General features: G+C 41.7%; 1 pseudogene; it reads right to left on the bottom strand.

The window, feature by feature from the left end:
* Positions 1-9,417: 9,417 nt before the first annotated feature.
* On the bottom strand, positions 9,418-9,775 carry LOC112064004 (cAMP-regulated phosphoprotein 19-like; annotated as a pseudogene).
* Between the last annotated feature and the right edge of the window lie 229 nt (positions 9,776-10,004).

Raw genomic sequence — 10,004 nt, 5'->3', positions numbered from 1 at the left:
AATTATACATTTTCTGATTTAGTTTCCAGGTAAAACTATCTTATTAAAAATTTTTAGGAATATAGGAAGAATTTCTGTCAGATAGAAATCAGTCCTTGGGAATTTACTTTCAAGAGCCTCCTAATGCTGGGTGAGGCATTATAGGACTTGATATCAGGAGGTGGAAGGTATCAGGAGAAATCAGAAAACTGCTCTTCATGAGTAAAGGAAAGACACATTTTTCCCTCTGACAAGGGTATGGGAGAAGAATGAGAAATAAAGAAATAAGAGTTGAAGAAATATGAGCCAAAAAGAGAGAAAGGAGCTAGAAAGACCAGTAATTTTTTGTGAACCAGCAATAACAAGATAGAAAATATAATCAAAAAACATACTTTTACATTAACAGCAAAGCAAAAATTGTACAAATATTAATCTCACAAAGCATTACCTAAGACCTTAAACCCTTACTAACAAAATTATGAAAAGTATATTACACTATAACTAAAGCTATATTCCAGAAAGGGCTACTGTATGAGCATCAGAAATCAGAAGGCTAGTCAAGAGCATTTAAAGAACATTTAAAAGAGCCAGAACAAATGCATAGATGAAGAAATATAACATGTTCAAGAACAAAAGAAGTTTGGAAGGGGTTAGGGTGAGGGTGTGACTATGAAGGGGCAGCACAAGGAGTTTCTTTGATATGATTGAGCAGTTCTGTGCCCTGATTTTGGTGGTGGTCAAATAAATCTGTACATATAGTAAATTTTATAGACACAAAAAGAGTGCTTGTAAAATTGGTAAAATCCAAATAAAGTCTATGGTTAATGGTGTTGTAATAACAGCACTTTCCTGGTTTTGATAAAATTCTGTGAAGCTGGCTGAAGGGTACACAGGAACTCTCTATATTATTTTTGCAACTTCTAAGTGAGCCTAAAATTAAATCAAAATAAAAAGTTTTTATTTTTATAAGTAACTATTTTTTGGCTGTGTTGGGTCTTCCTTGCTGCACGTGGGCTTTCTCTAGCTGCGGCGACTGGGGGCTACTCTTCATTGCAGCGCACAGGCTTCTCATTGCGGTGGCTTCTCTTTGTTGTGGAGCATGGGCTCTAAGGTCGCAGGCTCAGTAGTTGTGGCACACGGGCTTAGCTACTCCGTGGCATGTGGCATGTGGGATCTTCCCGGCCCAGGGATTGAACTCATGTCCCCTACATTGGCAGGTGGATTCTTAACCATTGTGCCACCAGGGAAGTCCCATAAAAAGTTTTTAAAAAGTCAAATTCTAAATGACTCATGAGTGAAAGAACTCAAAGAAGAAATTAGAAAGTACTTTGAATCGAAAAAAACCCAAAAACACAATGTAAAATTTGTGGGATACTCTACAGCAATCCTCAGAGAAAAAATTATCACATAAAATCCCTATATTAGAAAAGGAGTTCTTATACCAATAGTCTCAGCTTCCACCTTAAGAAACTAGAAACAAAAGAGCAAATAAAATCTCAAGTAAGCAGTAGAAAGAAAATGATAAAATTAAGAGCCCTAGTGCCTTCAGTGGGAGAACAGCCCTGGATGACACCTAGATTTCAGACTTCTGGCCTTCAGAACTATAGGAAAATATATTTCTGTTGTTTCAAGCCACCTGTTTTTGGTAGTTTTTTTATAGCAGTCTGAGGAAACTAGTACAGCTGGTAAGAATCAAGTTGGTGCTATTCCTAAAATGTTATTAACAGTAAGTGGCTTTATTAACAGTAGTCCCATCTGGGAACTGGAGTTGATTAGAGGAACTTTTTAATATACTTGTTACCGGCCAAGGTTCTTGACCTTCCTTAATCAATAGAAATTGATAAGAGGACAGACAAGAAATTCAGGCAAGGCTTTATTGGGGCTTCTGCTGTAGCAGGAGGGAGTGAAAACAAGTTACAGGTTCCCTTGCTCGCTCACCAAAGTGCAGGCAAACTGGTTCCTTATATGGAGTGAGGGTAGAGGTGGGTCCAGGGTTTGGGCCGGAGGGGTGGCTTAGCTAGTTCACCCACCCTTTGATGGTGCTATGTGCAGGGTGCATGTGCAGTACCCTGATTTTGCTCCCAGCTCTTCAGAAGTGGCAGTTGGGTTTTTGGTCTTTTTGTATCTTGTTGTCCATAATTCACCTCAACTGCACATGCCTGCAGCTATTTTCAGTCCCATATACTTTCTTGGTATTTTGTTGCTTGAGGAGACATTTGTCCAGTTGCAAGCACTGCAGCAAAGGGTCCCAAGTTCCAGATCCTAGCCTGTCTCATTCCCCATTGAGAGATTCTACACCCCTTATTCTTTAGGGGTAAAGGGCAGAAGGTCACTTCTGAAACTTCTTCCTGTTGGACGGGGTCCACAGACCTTAGCCTACCCTAGAGGTGTAGAAGTCCCTTGCTGACTGTTCCAAGGACCTATAGGGACCTGAGCCATCTTCCACTGGAATGGGATGAATTCCTTGGGCCATCATGAGCCTTACTTGAAACTGATAGAGCCTAGAAGACACAAACTTAACCAAAAGGTTAAACAAACAGGGGCCAAAATGGAGAACAATAGCCATTAAAAGACCTAGAAAGGGAAGGAACCAGGTTAACCTTGGGAGAGCTTCCTTAATTGTTGACCGTACAGTAGAGGCAATATCACCCTTGTCAAAATTGTGAAGCCATTCTGCTTCAGTGTGTATTTTTGTTAATCTCAGGGTTAAAGTTTAACATGTTTCTCTATTTTTAAAATGGAAGGTCTGGACCTGTTTGTCCCAGGTCTCCTTCTTGGACCGAAAAGTCTTGGTCACAGATTTACAACAGTGGGGAAGACAATGGAGTACTAGACAAAATATAGCATAAATCAGTATAACTGAAGAGAGAAGGGTTATAAGAAATGAAGGGCAAAACCTCCTGCCAGAAAGCTTTTTATTCCTTGTGGGGTGCAAGAGAACAAACTAGATAACCAGTTTTCAATTTCCCCACCCATATTGAATAGCAAGGATTGGTGGTTAGTTGTAAACTACTGCCGTCAGTAAACCATTCCTCTTCAGGGTTTTCTATGGCCTGGTCTGTTAGATCAGGCCTACAGGCATAAACCTGGTCAAGGGTTTCACGGCAGGAATGTGTTAGTTTGGGTCTTTCAGTGGGCATCAGTGTAGCCAGGTTAAGGGTGTGGCAAGTTTTCAGGGTTACCTCTGGGGAGTCAAGGAGAAAAGCCTGGTATTTAGTAAGACAGCCTCCAGTTAGTCAGTGCTAGCCTTTAATCTCCAGAATCCCTTGTACTTGATGAGGGGTCTGGAATTCCAGTGACTATCCGAGGATAAGATTTTTAGCTTCTTCTACTAATAAAGTGGTGGTAGCTACCACTGGGAGGCAGCCAGGCCAACCTCAGGCCACAGAATCTAGTTGTTTGGAAAAATAGCCTATAGGTGGAAGAACTTCTCCTAGCTTCTGTATAAGGACCCCCCCAGAGCTGTCCCCTGTTTTTCAGCTACATATAAGATGAATGACTTTTTTAAATTGGGGAGAGCCAGAGCAGGAGCTCTGGTGAGGGCCTGTTTGATAGTATTAAACACCTTTTCTTGTCCCCCAGTCCAAAGTAATTGTTCTGCAACTGGGCCTTTAGTGGCTTCATATAGGGATTTAGCCATTAGTTCAAATCCTGGAATCCAAATTCTGCAAAATCCTGCCATGCCTAAGAAGGTACAGAGATGTTTCTTTGTCTTTAGGGTGCTTAGGCCCAATATAGCTTGTTTTTTAATCTGGAGATAAATGTCTACTTCCAGGGTTTATAATATATCCCAGATATTTAACTTTTTTTGAGATTTGTGCATTTTGGGGAGACATGTAGCCCTGGGCCCCAAGGAAATTAGGGACTTTAATGGTATTTTGATCTGAGTCTTCCATAGTGGGGCTACATATTGATACATCACCTACATAATGTAGAATAGCCCCTTCTTTTAGGTGTATTTCCCTTAGTTATTTTCCTAGGGCCTGGGTGAAACAGTGTGGGCTGTCCCAAAACCCCTGAGGCAATACTCTCCAGGTATATTGTTTCATTTGGCCCAAGTGGGGGTTAGTCCACTTGAAGGCAAACAGGTATTGAGATGAGGGATGTACTGGGATGCAAAAGAAGGCATCCTTGAGGTCAAGTACAGTAAACCATTTGGCATCTCCAGGAACCTGGACTAATATATTATAAGGATTGACCACAAGGGGATGTGGTTGGGCATGGACCAGGGGGGCTCTTTCTGGCATTAACGAGCCCAGTAGCTGGTTGGCTTGCATTTGAAGCATTCCCCCTTACTGGTTTCACCTCTAGACAGATGGTTAAAACTTCTTGGCCCCCTTGGGTTGTCCTAAGGTTGCAAGGTAAGGCTGACAGCAATGGCTATCAGTTTAGCATGAGCCCTGGCCTGCCTGTTTTCACATTGGATTCTCTCTTCCTCCTCAGCTTGATCTCTATTATTAAATACCCAAAAGGCCACCCCTAGGAGCATAGGGGTTTGAGGGCCTAATTGTAACTTTGGGAGTTTCCAGTTTCCACCTAATATCAAGGGCAGACTGGCTGATAAAATGTTGTCCCAGCAGTGATTGACCCTCAGGGGTGGAGGTATTAATGTTAGTAAATTTTCTAAAAGCCTCCACAAGCCATCTCTAAAAGAGGGATGGATTTTCTTTTTCTTCTGGGTCACTCCTTTAACCTTTTCATAGTTAATTGGCTTTTTGATACACTTTCTCATCCCTTCTAATACATATTGGATTATGTGGTTACTGGCTTCTGTTTCTTCCAGGGAATTACAACCCCAGTAGGGTTCCTGATTTGGGACTGTGTTTCCACCCATAACAAAATGTTGGTGTTGGTCCCTGGCAAGCTGTTCACCGTGCCCCTGGGCCGCTGCTCAAATTCTCTGTTTTTCCTCACGACTAGAGCAGGTAAATAGGACTATTTGGACATCCTTCCAAGTTAAATCAAAGGACAGAGCTAGGGCCTGAAATCCTTCACCAAACTTCAGAAAATCAACCCAGTGTCTTTGCATTGGGCTAAATTGGTTAAAGAGAAGGGCACATGTACTCTGATTGCCCCTTCACCATTTGCTACTTCCCTAAGAGGGCATATTTTCCTTGATCCTGGGTGATAAGAAGTTCCACTATAAGTTACCCTGGAGGGACTAGTCTCTCTCTCCTGGGGCAATGGAGGATATAAAGGGACATAGGAAGGTGGAGTTTGGGATCAGTTAGAGGAATCTGGAAAACTAGGTGGCTCCAGAGAGGCAGGGGAGGCATGGTTTCCCCCCTGAGAGTTGGAAAGTTTAGAAGGGATTGTTTTATGATTCCCTAGGCTTTTGATTACCAAAGCTGCATAGCGCAGGATTTTGGTGAAGGACCATGAAGGCTTGAACATAGGGAACCTCAGTCCATTTTCTCATCTTGCTACAGTAAAGATCCAATTGCAGGATGATATTATAATTTAGGGACCCATTTTCAGGCCATGTTTTCCATCCCCCCAGCCTATATAAAGGCCAAGCAGTGTTTCAGTAAAATTTAAGTTTTTTCCTTTTTCAGCCCATCTATTTTTTAAAATTTCCAATTTTTAAGGATACACTCCAGAGTGTTTCTTCTGGCTTAGAAGGGGATCCTCCCATGTTGAGAAACCTGCAACTGAAAACAAGAGAGCTCTCCTAGAAATGGAATCCAGCATCCTGGAAACATTTAGGGGGCTTTAACCTGAAGGGCTCGAAGTGTCCTCTGAATTCCCTTCAAACTTAATGGGGTTTTGAGTGTCCTCTATTCTCACATTGCCTAACCAGATGGACTTGGTTGACCCAGTCCCTTATGCAAGTCTGGGGTAGAGGGGAGAACGTTTGAACCATTGCCAGTGCATTGCCAGGACTCTCCTTGAGGGGAATCTGTTGTCTATAAAGTTTATGCCCTATAATAAGTTTCCCTATGCTGTCGTGTATTCCTTGAGATTGACCATCTATAAAGCCTAGGATGTGGGCTGCTTGAAGCAGCCAGCCCAACAGGTAGTCTGTAGTAGTGTACGGGCTGCCAATGCCTGAGGTAAAGGGTGTCCCAGAGGTGTACAAAGGAACTCCTAGAAGAATTGGAGTTGGGAATTATAGAAGGTAGCATGGGGTTCAAGACTTGAGGGCCAGGAAATGGAGAAATTCTCATAGCATATATTTGGACATTGGGTGAGATGAGTGAGAGACTAGACAGCAGAAGAACCCCAAATCCTTTCCTTTATCCATGTTTGGTGGCTACGATAAAATTGAAGAGAGCCTGATGATTCCATCTGACACAGGCAACAGCGAGTTTGGACAATGTTTCCCATGTAACTTAACATACCAAATGATCCCAATTAGCTTAAGATTTCTCTTTGGGATGCTCCAGGGGCGATTTGAAGCACCCCAAAGTTAGCTGGAGGTCAAAAGAACATTAATTGGAGTTTGATATTTGGGAAGTCTGTCAAAAATTTCAAAAAAATTTAAAACATCTGGTCAGATAAGATCATAGTTTGCTGTGGAAAAATACTTATTCCTTTAACCAAAGTGACAATAAAAGATTTCAAAAGACAAATAGGAAATAGATCATTCTTTTTAACACCTTCTTGGAATATAATTGTTTTAAAATGTTGTGTTAGTTTCTGCTGTTTAACAAAGTGAATCAGCTATATGTATACATATATCTCCATATCCCCTCCCTCTTGCGTCTCCCTTCCACCCTCCCTATCCCAGCCCTCTAGGTGGTCACAAAGCACCAAGCTGATCTCCCACTAGCTATCTATTTTACATTTGGTAGTGTATATATGTCAATGCTACTCTCTCACTTCATCCCAGCTTACACTTCCCTGTCCCCATGTCCTCAAGTCCATTCTCTACACCTGTGTCTATTCCTGTCCTGCAACTAGGTTCATCAGAACCATTTCTTTTTAAGATTTCATATATATATATATATATATATATACATATATATATATATATATATACATATATATATATTTAATGAGCTGTTTACTTCTTTTTTTAAAAAAATTTTATTTATTTATTTTTGGCTGTGTTGGGTCTTCGTTTCTGTGCGAGGGCTTTCTCTCGTTGTGGCAAGCGGGGGTCACTCTTCATCATGGTGCGTGGGCCTCTCACTATCGCAGCCTCTCGATGCGGAGCACAGGCTCCAGACGCACAGGCTCAGTAGTTGTGGCTCACGGGCCTAGTTGCTCTGCAGCATGTGCGATCTTCCCAGACCGGGGCTCGAACCCGTGTCCCCTGCATTGGCAGGCAGATTCTCAACCACTGCACCACCAGGGAAGCCCAAGATTCCATATATATTTGTTAGCATATGGTATTTGTTTTTCTCTTTCTGACTTACTTCACTCTGTATGACAAACTCTAAGTCCATCCACCTCACTACAAATTTCATCTCTTTATATGGCTGAGTAATAATCCATCGTATATATGTGCCACATCTTCTTTATCCATTCATCTGTTGATGGCCACTTAGCCTGCTTCCATGTCCTGACTATTGTAAATAAAGCTGCAATGAACATTGTGGTACATGATTCTTTTTGAATTATGGTTTTCCCACAGTATATGCCCAGTAGTGGGATTGCTGGGTTGTACGGTAGTTCTATTTTTAGTTTTTGAAGGAACCTCCATACTGTTCTCCATAGTGGCTGTATCAATTTACATTCCCACCAGCAGTGCAAGAGGGCTCCCTTTTCTCCACACCCTGTCCAGCATTTATTGTTTGTAGGTTTTTGATGATGACCACTCTGATGAGTTTGAGGTGATACCTCACTGTAGTTTTGATTTGTATTTCTCTAATGATTAGTGATGTTGAGCATCCTTTCATGTGTTTGATGACAATCTGTATATCTTCTTTAGAGAAATGTCTGTTTAGGCCTTTTGCCCATTTTGGATTGAGTTGCTTTTTTTTTTTTGATATTGAGCTGCATGAGCTGCTTGTATATTTTGGAGATTAATCCTCTGTCAGTTGCTTCCTTTGCAAATATTTTCTCCCATTCTGAGGATTGTCTTTTTGTCTTGTTTATGGTTTCCTTGGCTGTGCAAAAGCTTTTAAGTTTCATTAGATCCCATTTGTTTCTTTTTGGTTTTATTTCCATTTCTATAGGGGGTGGGTCAAAAAGGATTTTGCCGTGATTTATATCAAGAGTGTTCTTCCTAAGTTTTCCTCTAAGAGATTTATAGGGTCCGGCAATACATTTAGGTCTTTAATCCATTTTGAGTTTATTTTTGTGTATGATGTTAGGAAGTGTTCTAATTTCATTCTTTTACATGTAGCTGTTCAGTTCTCCCAGCACCACTTATTGAAGAGGCTATCTTTTCTCCACTGTATATTCTTGCCTCCTTTATCAAAGATAAGGTGACCATATGACCGAGGGTTTACCTCTGGGCTTTCTATCCTATTCCATTGATCTCTATTTCTGTCTTTGTGCCAGTACCATACTGTCTTTTTTTTTTTTTTCAGCGGTTGTGCAAAACTACTGTATTTACAAAAATGGCACAAAAGTGAATTCAACAGTCGATGCACATGCACACTTCATTCACATCTTCAACAACAAAAGGTATTCTAACACTACAGAACTGAATAAGAATACTAGCTTCAACAGCAGCTGTTAAGCACTAGAGTCACATATTTGCCCAGAATGGGCAAATATTGCCCAAGTAAAATTCTATTGTTAAAGCTGAAACATATTTAAGGCCATTCAAGTTCAAGCACAGGATACAAATCTTTTGAAGCCCCATCTATTTGTGTTTGAAATATGTGACCTTTCTTCTAACTTGTGGTCTTAAACTTCTGTTTTACAAAATCCAAAAGGAAAATACAGGAGAAATCAATACAATAGAGGTTACATTAAATAAGAGTAACGTACAAAGCGATAATTAAGATGAATTAAAGAAAGCCAAAACATTAAAATTGTAAAACTTGCTTGTTACTTGTTGGAACCAGCCCTACACTAGGAGTTAGGTAATATATACAATTATTTTCAAGTAGATTACTTTACATTGCTCTAACATGTTCTTTTCATCAGTGCACTGTTAAACTAATCAAAACTCTACACATGTTATGTTCCCTTACACACACACTACCACTATCTGCAAAGCCATAACTCTCAAATGACTTAGTGAGTAAAAGGAAATAAAAAGTGGAGAAGTAACATATTTTTTTATGTGTTTTTTTTTTTTTTGCGGTATGCGGGCCTCTCACTGCTGTGGCCTTTCCCGTTGTGGAGCACAGGCTCCGGACGTGCAGGCTCAGCGGCCATGGCCCATGGGCCCAGCCACTCCACAGCATATGGGATCCTCCCGGACCGGGGCACGAACCCGTATCCCCTGCATCGGCAGGCGGACCCTTAACCACTGCGCCACCAGGGAAGCCCCAGAAGTAACATAGTAAGGAGAAATAATGGGAATTATAAGATTCATGCAGTTCAGCTCTTTTAATCAGCCAGCCAACTTGCTAGCAACAAGAGATGGTTTCCATTGAGGAAGGTCCTGTGGAGTGGGAATGTGGTCACCAGTGACCTCTGTCTTATCCGGAGCTGCAGTAGGAAGTTGCTTCTTCTTCATTTTTGCTTTAGTCATGTTGTAATCCCCAGAATCAAAATATTTTTGCCTTTTCTGCAATCGTTTCTTTAAAAAATCTTAACTTCCAGGCTTTTGTCCCAGATGAGGATACCTTGCTTTTAATTTTGCTTCTTCAGCTTTCTCTGGACTAGTCACTTTGTCTTCCATTTCCTTCTGCTCCTCCGCTGAGGCTGCCTTGGGGACTTTCGTGGACATTCTGAGGCCGCCTGCCCGCCGCACAGCCTCAGGCCCGTCCCGCTCCCTGAACACCACCCAGGCCGTCTCTGCCTGCAAAAATGGCCACTGCCTTATGACGACACGCAGCCCTGCTACGCCCGGCGGGCGGCCACCACTGCGGCCCGCCGCCAGCCCGCCGCACCCTCACCTACCTTCCATACTGTCTTGATTACTGTAGCTTTGTAGTATAGTCTGAAGTCAGGGATCG

Source organism: Physeter macrocephalus, chromosome 15, assembly GCF_002837175.3.
Source record: "Physeter macrocephalus isolate SW-GA chromosome 15, ASM283717v5, whole genome shotgun sequence".
Lineage (NCBI taxonomy): Eukaryota > Metazoa > Chordata > Mammalia > Artiodactyla > Physeteridae > Physeter > Physeter macrocephalus.
The sequence above is the reverse complement of the archived record's forward strand: the minus strand, read 5'-3'. Positions and strand labels throughout refer to the sequence as shown.